Here is a 12,920-nt window from a genome sequence, read left to right as displayed (position 1 = left end):
AAACATCATGAGTCACGTACGTGCCATAAATAATAATACATAGTAATCATTTTCTTATATTCAAAGCACATTGATTCACAAGCTAGATGTAGAATCATTTAAATCTAATTCACGATGACTACACACAGGTATAATCATGAGTTATGACACTGACGGTAATTCCATTATGTTTTCTTTATAATTGTTCTAAAAAACAAACAAAACATGTATTCTGTCATATCACGTGGATTCGCCCACTGACTGTTCAGGTATTTTCCTGTGGTTTTAGATTCAAGTTGAAATCCTGATATATCCATATACAATTCTATACGTGTTCAAAAACATCATATGTCGTGATATTCTCACATGGACTCATTAGGGTGCCATTTACATTTCCGGGACATGTCGGCGTTAGTGACAGTTCCGACGAAATAGTCCCGATATTCGGTCCAAGTACGTGAGTTATGAAGTTTTATATAAAATAAAAACCAAAAGAAGTGAAACATGGAGTTGGCAAAAGAAGGGTGAAAGTAGACTGAATGCAGTCGAAATGTGATCTCTCAGAAGAATGTGCGACAAAACGATGTATGATAGATGTTCGAATAGTGAAATAAGGAAAGAATGCATAGCTGAGACAAAAATTATCGATAAAATTAAGAAAGGTGTGTTGAGATGGTTTGGACATGTAGAACGAATGGGTGAGTAAATAAAGGTTAAACAAATTTATGAGGCGAATGTTATTAGAAAAAGAAACAGAGGAAGACCGAAAAAGAAAAACTTGACACGATCGGGTATGCCAAATTCTTGAAAGTGATCAGGTGTAATAATCGTCGGGTATGTATGAGAAAATGCATGAACGTGGAAGAGGCGAAGAATGTTTGCAAAGACAGAGTGGTGTGGCGTTCTATTCTCTCTGCCTACCCCTGCGGTGAAGCGGCGTGATGTTTAGTTGGGTAGTTAAAAGAAGTCTTCTACTTATTAATGGGATTTACAGGATTTACAACCAGAACTTACTTTTTTTACTCTTCGTATGGCTCCGGCTTCTTCATGTGGGTTCGGTCTTATGAAATCAAAATATTGGCTTCAATCTCACCAGACAGTCCACCGCCTCCGGAATCCTCTCATGGATATCTCTCAGGTCACGACCAAACCCTTTGAGCCGGCAGTCCTGCACTATGTGTCTTATGGTCCATTAATCTCTCACTTTAAGGGTTGTTCCTTTTCCCCCACCCCCAGAGCAAGAAGTTGCAGCAACCCTGCTTCGTTCTTACTCTGTGTTCTGAGAACATAGGTACCCATGCCATTCGAGGCAGATCAAAAGCCGGTACTCGAAATGTTGGCTCCACGATGAACTTTTTGTTTATTATAAGGCCCATCTTTCTTTTCACATTTCCTCTATGTTGAATTCTTCTGCCTCCACAACCAGTTATTGGCTGGTTGAGTGATCACTGCGCTCTGTGAAATATTCTTCATTATAAACACGAATAAACTTCCATTCTACTTAGTGTTTGAAACATTTTGAGTGTGTCAAAATACTTGTTAAACAAGTATTTGGACACACTCAAAATGTTGTAAATAAATTATCTGGTCAAATTATAAGCTTAAATATTAAAAATGAAAATGATATTTTCTGGCGTTTTTCATGTCGCTCACTCCTTTCAAGAACGTCATAAATCAAAAATCGTCAATTTTCAGTTGTGCATGTTTTCGGAATGCCCAGAAAATGTACTATATCCCAGCAAAAGAGGCATATTTTTAACTTCACATTTACCCGCTAAAGGGCAGAAAGTGTTGTTTTTGCATTTTGAAGAAAACGTATCGTTAAATTATTATTTTAAATGTACTTAATATTTTTCAAATGTAGTAAAAACCTTCAGGTTTTACCTAAAAAGATCTGTTGCACAGTAAAAAGTTCATTAAGTGGCTTCATATTCGTTTTTAATACATTGTATTATATTTTTAAACTTTAAAAACGTTCTCCTGAAAAATCAAGTTTTTTTATTTATGACGTTCTTGAAAGGAGTGAGCGATGTGTGTGATTATTTAGGATTCGGACCTCACATACAGAGTTTCTGCTCAATAAAAAGCTTCTTTTCATCTCACCAATAGATATCTCTAGTGAATTTCTAGTGATTCAAGAATAATGTTTCAAAATTGGTTCATAAATATAGAACCCAAAAATTTGAGTAGTGGGGCTGTCAATAATGGGTATAATTGGTGAATTGGTAAACGTGCCTATGACGGTCGTCAGCCCCATAAATGTCCAGACTTCCATATTTTTCTTCATTTTTGAAGAAATGTCAAAAAATAATAATGTTTGAAACATCTACATACCTATACTAGTGGAGGTGTTTTCACAAGCAATCACTACCTATGGGATGTTTTGTGAAGTAATTTGAGCAGAAACATTTTTTCGATAGTTTCTGCTCATTCATTAGTTCAATTTAATGCAGCACCCAAGTTTCTCGTCTGTGTGAATTGCGAATATCTCGGTTTCAGTGCGTGTTATAGGCCTTGGGGTATGAATCGCAGTTCCTATACACCGACCACTAAAGCAAAACGCTAGTATTTACGTGTTAATCTGAATTTGAGGCAACCTTGAAATGAAACTAACACAAAAGCGGGCCTTTTTAGATTGTCGGTGGCGACCGTGAATAATTCATTATGTTATTATTTCACAAACGGACGTGAACTTACTTAAAAACTTACATTTTGTTTTTTAATTATGTTTATTGATCATCGATCATTTCATAATCGATTATTTATTATTTTTTACGTTATTTTTTATTATTGAGTAGTGTGGTTGTCAATCATAAGTAGAATTGGTGAATGTTACACGTGTGTAAAGTGATCACTCAAACCAGCCTATGATGGTCGTAAGCCCCGTAAATAACTAGACTTTCATATTCTTCTTCATCTATTATATGTTGAGATGTCAACAAAATAATATGAATTATGTATTCGTCCGCCTCCGTAGTGTAATGGTCAGCACGCTCGGCTACCGTTCTGGAGGTCCCGGGTTCGATTCCCAAGGGGGGTAAAATAAATATTAGTGATTTTTTCACTGTCATATTTATTCAATATTACCCTGGACTGGTACCTGAAGCGGAGGGCTGATCACCTTTCCTTCATATGTAAACGATCAAGATAACACTGCGTTTATATGACGCAGTGCCCTATGCACCATTGGGGTGCGGATAAGGGTTTTATATATATTTAATTGATTTGATTGTTTAAACTTGTTTGAACAAAAACAGTTTTAGGAGCTTCTAGCTGTCGAGATTCAAACCCCTACTCAACTGCGAAGAATCCTTTTTAATGATGTATGCATTGTGTTACGGATCCAAACAAAAATCCTCAATCCACGCTTTGTATCGACGTGAAGTCGAGGCCATGAGATCATTTCATTCTTACTTGTCCGAGCTGTTCTGAGAAAATATTTTTCTTCAAGGGAACTCGGGCAAAATGGAGGTAGGTACCTACTCGAGATGCGTGGGTGGAACAATCGGTCAGAACCTCAGAGTTGTTGCTGTAACTGGTTACAAAAACAAACTTCGGAGGTGGTGTTTACATCACAGCCTCGCGGTTATTATTAGAAATGGCGATCAGCTCCATGGAGGCTGGAAGTTAGGTACTGGCCGACATGTAAGGTACCTACCTGCTGGATGAGAACTTTAAACATGGAACTTGAATGAAAATCCAAAATAAAACCTTAGCCTAAAATTTTATATTAATTTTATATTAATAACAGTGATTTTAGTGGTAAGCGCATTTTTGGCTACCATGCATTATGTCCTGGGTTTGATACAAAGAAAATAAATTTATGTAAACCGAAAGCATTTTTTCACTCTTATAATTATCGATCAAAATAACACTGCGTTTATATGATTCAGTGCCCTATGCACCATTGGGGTGCGGATAAGGGTTCGAATATTTATATATATATATATATATATATATATATATATATATATATATATATATATATATATATATATATATATATATATATATATATATATATATATATATATATATATATAAATATATATTTATACATATATGTATATATAATTTTTCCATGTTTAATGTAAGTGGTATTTACTTAGTTAAACATAAATTTTAAAATTTAAGCTAAAAAAAAATACAATACAAACCGAGAATAATTAACAAATACTTTCCAAATCGGGACATACTTTTATTTGTCAGGTTATTTATCTAATAATAGCTACAAAACTAATGTGTAAAGGCAACTAACCGTAATTCAAGTTGCGGCTGTTTGACTTAACGCGGCTCAAAGCATTCTTATAATTGGCCACTATCATATACAATCACAGATTTCTCTTGCACTACCAAGATATTCATTATCCAAATAGCCGCAAAATTGTATGAATTTGATAAATGTTTTGGCAAAAAGAATCATTTTAAGTTAACTTTAAACATGTTTATATCAAAACTACTGTTTTTGACTTGTGCCTAATTGCCTTTGCACATTAGAAAAGACACCTTATTATGAACGAATAGCGGCAGTTTCACTTCATCTAGAATTAGCTAGATTTGTGCATCTGTATTTAATTTATACCTTCTTCTCTGAAGTGGTTATCCTTGGATGGGAACCCACTCCTGATATCTTGAAAGTTCAACCTCTGATTCTGCACGCTATTTTGTGTTCTTTCGTCTATTGTGCTTTGTGTGTATTGTACAATCTAAGTAGGTACAAACGCTGAACACAATGTGGACCGACCCAGTGTTACCAACATGCCAAACTTTATACTTTAAAATATTTTATTTATTTGTTTATTAATGGTTCACAAACAATGATAAACACATTACATGCAATGAAATACAGTGCAATACAAATCGTTTAAATGTTTTTGATCAATTGGATGAGAACACAACAAACTTACAGAAACATGTAAAAATACACATTTTGTATAGTAAAAGCATTGTCAACTTTGTGGTATGGTAATATAACACTTTCCTTATCATTCATTGTTCATGTAATGTAATACAAAATGAAAATAATAATATTAATAATAAAATTAAACTGGTATTACACAAAGTGAACGATGAATGATAAGGAGAGTGTTCGTAAAATACAGGTTAAATACATATATAAGGAATAGAAATTTGGTTATAAAAAAAGAGTTATTACAATAAAAAATAATATAATAAAATAAATAGATAAATTATTATCATATATCATGTATTCGTCTTGCAAGTTATATGAGACATTAAGCTATTTTGAGATAAATCTTATATCTACAACATTTTGAGTATGTTCAAATACCTACTTGTTCACGAGTGTGGATTATCTCCAGAGCTTTTTTCAATCAAAAAAGGTCCCGGAACTCACTTTATACCAACATCTTTTTACTTACAAAATTTATATAACTGGCAAAGAAGGTGTCAATTAAAGGATAAACATATTTACAACTTCTGAAATTTGAAAACCGTGGTTGTCAATCATGGGTGATTGATACATCGCTCACTCCTTTCAACAACGTCATATATCAAAAATCGTCAATTTTCAGTTGTGCATGTTTTCAGAATGCCCAGAAAATGTACTATATCCTAGCAAAAACGGCATATTTTTAACTTAATATTTACCCTCTACAGGGCAGAAAGTGTTGTTTTTGCATTTTTGAAGAAAATGCCCTATGTGAAATGGCCTATGTGAGGGAATACATTTTATTTTAGGTTATAAATAAAGGGCACTGGAAAGTACACAATAGATATCAGAAATAAAAATAGATTAAAAGTGATAATATATATATAAAAAATATTTGATTATAACAGAAAACAAAAAATCAAAAAAATAAAAATGAAAAAAAGTTAGCAAATAAGTATGTACTCTATGAGTTATTAGTTTAAAAGAAGAAGCTACTTAGATCTGTTTTTTTAATAAATAAATAATTTAAGCAAATTTTTAAATCGAAACATATTTAGATAATTAGTGTCTATCATATAGTTTTTTGTGGAATGAATTAAACAGTTTAGGAGCTAAGAAAAATGAGTGTCTGCGCGATTGTTAGTATTGTTTATTATATTTATGATTTGAGATTATATTTTGTTCGTGAGTTTTTTAACGCCGAATGGAGTCAGTAAACTATATATTTTTGTTATGGTGCTAGCTTTCCGTCTTACAATAATAATAATAAAAGGTTCATTGTGACATTCCCAGGTGAACGAACCAACAGCGACTGCGACTGTGACTGGTGCGACAAGAGAGTTCCTGAGCCCGTGTTCCGCGCCTTCAGAGGCGACATCCGTCACTGTGTTATGCCGGATATCATCTAAAACTAGTAGGTACTTACATTATATTAACAACATTTTAAAGTTTTGACCAGGTTTTCGATCAGGATTATTATATCATCAAAAAAATCTCATTTAAGTTTGAATATTCATACACGGTTCACGAATCATTTATCGGACATCTGAATTTATGATAACAAATGAGAATTTCAGTGAACTTTTTCATATATTTCATATTATTTTTTTGTATCTCAGAAAAAATGAAGAAGAATATGGAAGTCTGGGCATTTACGGGGCTGACGGCCGTCATAGGCTGGTTTAAGTGATCACTCTACACACGTGTAACATTCACCAATTCTACCCATTATTGACAACCACACTACTCAAATTCTTGGAAGTTCTATATATATGAACCAATTTTGAAACATTGTTCTTGAATCACTAGAACTTCACTAGAGACATGTATTGGTGAGATCTATCGGTCGTCAGCCCCTTAAATGCCCAGACTTCCATATTCTTCTTCATCTACATTGAGATGCCGAAAAATAATATGAAATAACTCCTATAATTGGAGATAATAACAACCGTCATAGGCTGGGTTAAGTGATCACTTTATACATCAACAATCACAAATTTCCAAGAATTTAATTAATGTGGTTGTCAATCATGGGTAGAATTGGTGAATCACTTAACCAGCCGATGACGGTCGTAAGTCCCGTAAATGCCCAGACTTCCATATTCATCTTAATCTATGTTTGGATGTCAAAAAATAATACATTATATAATGCGAAGGAGTCCAAATAATAGACAATATATTACGATAAAACTAATGACCTATTATGAATATAATATTCCCCTCAGAATAAGGCAAACGCCAGATTCGCGACTCTATCGAGTTTATTTTTGAATTTTTTTCTCACTCCTTTCAACAACGTCGTATTTCAAAAAAACTCGATTTTTCAGGAGATCATTTTTAATGTTTAAAAATAGAAAACAATGTATTAAAAATAAATATCAAGCCACTTATGGAACTTTTTACTGTGTAACAGATCTTTTTAGGTAAAGCCTGAAGGTTTTTTTTCATTTGAAAAATATTTAGTATATTTAAAAAATAATTAATCAATACCTTTTCTTCAAAATGCAAAAACATAACTTCCTGCTCTGTAGCGTTAAAATATGCCTCTTTTGCGGGGATATAGTACCTACATTTTCTAGGCATTTAAAAAACATGCGCAACTGAAAATTGACGATTTTTGATATATTACGTTGTTGATCGACGTTGTTGAAAGGAGTGAGCGATACGTCGATGCATTTTTAATGTCAACATTATCCTTAAAAATATGTTAGAAAAGCTGGATGTTTCTATATTCAAATAAATGCGTTTTTACTGTAGTACTTTTTTATAGATTTGGGATGATTAACAGTGAACATTTTTCATTTTATCCGCCATTTCGAGTAAACTTTGGAGCAAGATTTACTAGAGCAAATAGCGGTTCTTATTCTTCTCTTTCGTTATATTTTATAATGACCAAATCGGAACTCAATAATGACAAACCACAATCATTAATTAGTAATGCTTCTTCGATTGTATAATTTGATCACTGGGACGATTGCAAAATTATTCCGCCATTGCTCATAAAACAAACGATAAAAAAAATTATCGACGATTTATTTAATTAAATTTTCAATGTTTGTCAATTGTCAGTTATTTGTTAATGCTGCAAAACTTGGATCTTCTCTTTACCAGGCGAATGATTTGATACTCTTCGTGTTGATTAATTCAATTTATAAAATCATTCACCCTATTTAAATTCTTTAAAAAAAATACAATTGTCTTATCAAGGATGCATACAGATGGGACAGACTTATGTAGGTTGTCGGTAGGTACCTACTTGCACCACGCAATCTTTATACATATTCAAAATGGATTAAATTTTTTATACCTAAAGCAGAATCTCACTGATGCGATGAAACAATACTAGATAATGATGTCTATATTCGATTACATCATTCGTGGTTTAAATATAAAATTGATCGCATTTCCCACCATCGTTTTCTTCTTTCGGTGCTGTGCCGGGATTAATACGTTGGCGTCCATCATAATCATATCATGGTTGTGGTCCCGTAGTTAGTGTCGCGAACTCTTGAGTCAAAGTTTCTCTGTTCGAACCCAATCTACCACAATTAGATACCTAGGTACTTCTTAAAATGAGCCGCTCAGGCTGACATAAATAGTACGTATGAAATTGAAATGTTTTTGCAAATAATAAAAAAACAAATATTTATTTCCAACATTTTGAGTGTGTCCAAATACTTATTTACAAAATCTTGATCATCTCCAATACAGGAGTTATTTTCATATTATTTTTTGACATCTCATCAAAGATGAAGAAGAATATGGAAGTCTGGGCATTTACATGTTACACGCGTGTAAAGTGATCACTTAAACCAGCCTATGACGGTCGTAAGCCCCGTAAATGCCCAGACTTCCACATTCTTCTTCATCTTTGATGAGATGTCAAAAAATAATATGAAAATAACTCCTGTAATTGGAGATAATCCAGATTTTGTGAACAAGTATTTGGACACACTCAAAATGTTGTAAATAAATTATCTGGTCAAATTATAAGCTTAATAATAAAAATGAAAATGGTATTTTCTGGCGTTTCTCATGTGTGTGATTATTATCCAGGATTTGGATCTCACATACTAATATAAGAGTTTCTGCTTAATAAAAAGCTTCTTTACATCTCACCAATAGATGTCTCTAGTGAAGTTCTAGTGATTCATGAACAAGGTTTCTAAATTGGTTCATATATATAGAACTTCCAAGAATTTGAGTAGTGTGGTTGTCAATAATGGGTAGAATTGGTGAATGTTACACGCGTGTAAAGTGATCACTTAAACCAGCCTATGACGGTCGTAAGCCCCGTAAATGCCCAGACTTCCATATTCTTCTTCATCTTTGATGAGATGTCAAAAAATAATATGAAAATAACTCCTGTAATTGGAGATAATCCAGATTTTGTGAACAAGTATTTGGACACACTCAAAATGTTGTAAAAAAATCTTATTCTATTCGGTGTGGAATAGCTCTGGGATCCTTCCAGTTCCTGAATTTATTTGTCCTGGCATCCTTTTTCTTCCTACTTTTCGTAAAACTTCTCTCTCACCCTTGGATTATGGTTTGAAGGAAGACTGAAGTCCAAAGAGATGAGTTTTATATTTTTGATTGATGTCTTTGTGCACCCGTTACAGTCAACCTCGTTCGATATTCGGAATATTTCATTTTAATATATTTATCCAACACCGCATTTCTAAGACCTCCATTTTTTTCAAATTCTTACGTCATGTTGGATGTTGTACATTTAATGAAAACAACTTTAAAAAATCAGTTGCGTTTTAAAATCACCCATAAGTCACCCATCACCTTGCAAACGAAGATCGGTAGGTACTTTAAAAATACATATTTTATCTCTTGAACCATTATTATCCGAATAAATTATACCTACATACATTTAATTGTGCCCCGAGACGAATTGATTTTCCATTTGATCGGACAAGGAAAATTATAAGGTTTTCTGTGCCAAATGGTACAAATTGAAATAAACGATATTTAATTGATTTTTTGCTGTCGGTTTCTGTGATAGCGTGTTATATGGTGTAATACAGATATTTATTTAGTTAAATATTCTTACTCCAACTTGTTTTAGGTGAACCTAAGTATTAATTTACGAGTTGTGTCCTTAGGACGGTGAAGGATGAAGTTGGGGTAAGAGCTGTTTCTTATTATTTTTTTGTGTTTGACAGTCGATGAAAAACACATAGGTACACACTCATATCGCTCACTCCTTTCAACAATGCCATATTTCAAAAATCGACAGTTCGGAATGCCCAGAAAATGTACTATATTCCACCAAAAGCGGCATATTTTTAACTAAATATATACACAAGGCAGAAAGTGTTGTTTTTGCATTTTGAAGAAAAGATATTGTATTATATTTTTTAAATAAACAAAATATTTTTCAAATGGAGACGTTCGACCTTCAACCTTCAGGTTCTACCTTAAAAGATCAGTTGCACAGTAAAAAGTTTAATAAGTGGATTGATATTTATTTTTAATATATTTTATTATATTCTTAAATTTTAAAAACGATCTTCTGAAAAATCAAGTTTTTTTATATAATATGACGTTGTTGAAAGGAGTGAGCGATATATATGTAATAAAATACCTAGGTACCTACCTATACATTTTATTAAGTACTTACAAATAGTACCGACATAAAACAGTTCTACCACCAGATGTCGCATGCGTCGCACTGAATAAAACAAAAGACGTCTGATAGAAAAAATATAATATTCTGAACTGTCAGAATCAGATAGATAGATAGATAGAAAAATATTATAAAGATAAATTAAGAATAAACTTTAATTATAAACTTTAATGACAAAGCAACACATTGTTTATTTTATTATTATACACCCACTTTACAAATTATTTACACCCAATTTACGAAGGAAAATATTACCACGTTATATATATATATACATATATTACGAGTTTTAAGCCTGTACCACTATTGCAGAAATATTTATTGATTTTATGCTATTATTGTAATTTATGTTAAGTATTCTGATGGTTAGCTAATTTTTTTTAAGTAACTAAGAAATTATTTGTTTATTAATTTTCGAATGAAATATTACTAGAATTTATAAATATTTTCAATAAATTGTACCTTCGTGGAACTAAATAAAGAGCGATACTGAAATATAATATGTAATACAATATGATGCTGAATTTTAATGGCTTGGCATTCTATGGATCTGGGGCAACGATATCAATATGTTCTTTTGAAACGATTTTCCATTTCTATTAATTAATGATCAAATCCTCATTATTTTATTAACAAACCTTCAAATAAGCAGTTAAAATATTATAAATACTAAAATTAATTTTCCTTTCGGTTTTCCTGTTATTCATTCCTAAATCTATAAAATATCAGTGTTCATTCTTATTTTTATCATTGTCCGCGCCAAATGGTGCAAAGGGTACTACATATGTTTACTTGATCGTTAATTCAGTCTTGTTTGTTTTAACTATTGTTCTGACTATTTTTTAATCTTTTAAAATTATTTCGACTGTATTTTCTACTTCACCTTGCCTTCATGTAAGTAACGATTGGGATAACACTGCATTAATACGATGCAGTGCCCTATGCACCATTGGTTGCGGATAAAGGTTAGAAGGGAATTGAACGTTGCCCATGGCAATGAGGATAGCCTAGGACGACTGGTTGTGATCGGTAGCCTGGAGGGGAAGAGAGGGAGAGGAAGATCCCCACACGATGCAAAGGCAGCCGCAGGCACCTCGGTGGTTGGAGCGCTACGTACAAGGGATAACTGGAGAAGAGTCATTACTTCCACAAGAGTCATAACCCTCAGTACTGAGGAATCAGACGGAGAAGAGAGAGGGAATTGAAACCAGGACCTCGAACACGGTTGCCAAACACGCTAACCACTACGCTACGAAGGCGGAGGAGGTATTACGAGTTAAAATTCGATCATTTTACATAATATCGAATGTGGGTGTATGGATCGTCGAATCGTGACTCGAATTTTAGCTAACAGTCTATGGTATATACTAAGTTCAAATACCTAAAGGAAAAGTTATGATACATTTTATAAGGTCGGTAATATGTATTCTTGCGGTCATATTTAATGCGATCAGACGGACTGCTCAAGTAGAGACGTTTTCTCCTATTACGACGCCCCGTCATGCTACGGGCCCGAGAGCCATTCTACGATTATGACACGGAGCAAATAACGCAAACTGTTATTATTACCCGATCGTCTGGCAATCAGGGCGAGACGATTCGAGGCGAGCCATCACCATCGCCCGGCGTTCTGTCGGCCTGGCGCTGGTTCGTTAGCAAACGGATCCAAATCAGAATGCTGGTCGGTGAGTGTGAAACAAAAACCTCCATACCGGCGGAAACTTTCATTATTACTACTCCACTATTCACCGGCGATTGCGCAAGGAAGCTCTGTAGGCAGTCTGTACTCTACATCAGGGGTGGCAAATGTACGTACAGTGAAACCTCGGTACACGTCTGCTTTGGAATAAGTCCAACTTGGTATACGAAACATTTTGCTACCAAGCATACCAATATGACCTTCGTTTGGAATACGACTTGCGTGCATGCAAGAACTTGTTAGTCAAAAAGAAACATCTCCTTCTCAGCATCATAATCACTTGATTCTTCTCACCAAGGAAAAGTGAGGTTAAATATTCATTTATTTCACATAAGCTCTTTTTTATTTATGTCGCTCTGACACCCCTGTCTGACATGCAATTGTGAAAGGCTATACCTGTCGCTAGAGTGCGTATAACACGAAACAGTAAAGACTTTATGCCATCTTTATTTAGTTAAACTTGTTGTTTAAATTTATCATTGTTTTACCAGCAGAATGTTTGGTTTGGTTTGCCACCGCTGCTCGGCGCAGTACCTCGGTTGTATGTAGTTAGGTAGTAGCCTGTTCTGCAGCGCGGATGTGTGCCTCCTAGCGCCTGGGCGCGGAACACAATATCTAACCGGGATTACGGTGAATAATTACATCGCTAGCGGATCCATTCATACGTTACTTCATAACCCCGACACATTGGGCCGCATTCACTTTAACGTTCG

General features: G+C 33.9%; 2 protein-coding genes across 4 annotated transcripts in view; both read left to right on the top strand.

The window, feature by feature from the left end:
• Positions 1-12,920, top strand: part of Tsr1 (Tsr1 ribosome assembly factor) — a 231,511-nt gene that overhangs the window by 142,731 nt on the left and 75,860 nt on the right. The window lies entirely within an intron of this gene.
• LOC148309009 (uncharacterized) overlaps positions 1-12,920 on the top strand; it is a 31,773-nt gene that overhangs the window by 6,656 nt on the left and 12,197 nt on the right. For 2 of the 3 annotated variants that reach the window (XM_088260745.1, XM_088260747.1), the window contains exon 2: positions 6,164-6,284. The gene's annotated coding sequence lies outside the window, so the exon portion shown is untranslated. Of the gene's footprint in view, positions 1-6,163; positions 6,289-12,920 lie in introns of all 3 variants that reach the window. The other variant, XM_088260746.1, reaches the window with a different exon arrangement.

Source organism: Brachycentrus maculatus, unplaced genomic scaffold (assembly GCF_059751285.1).
Source record: "Brachycentrus maculatus isolate JH-2025_06_01 unplaced genomic scaffold, ASM5975128v1 h1tg000142l, whole genome shotgun sequence".
Lineage (NCBI taxonomy): Eukaryota > Metazoa > Arthropoda > Insecta > Trichoptera > Brachycentridae > Brachycentrus > Brachycentrus maculatus.
This window is presented reverse-complemented; position numbering and strand designations above follow the sequence as displayed.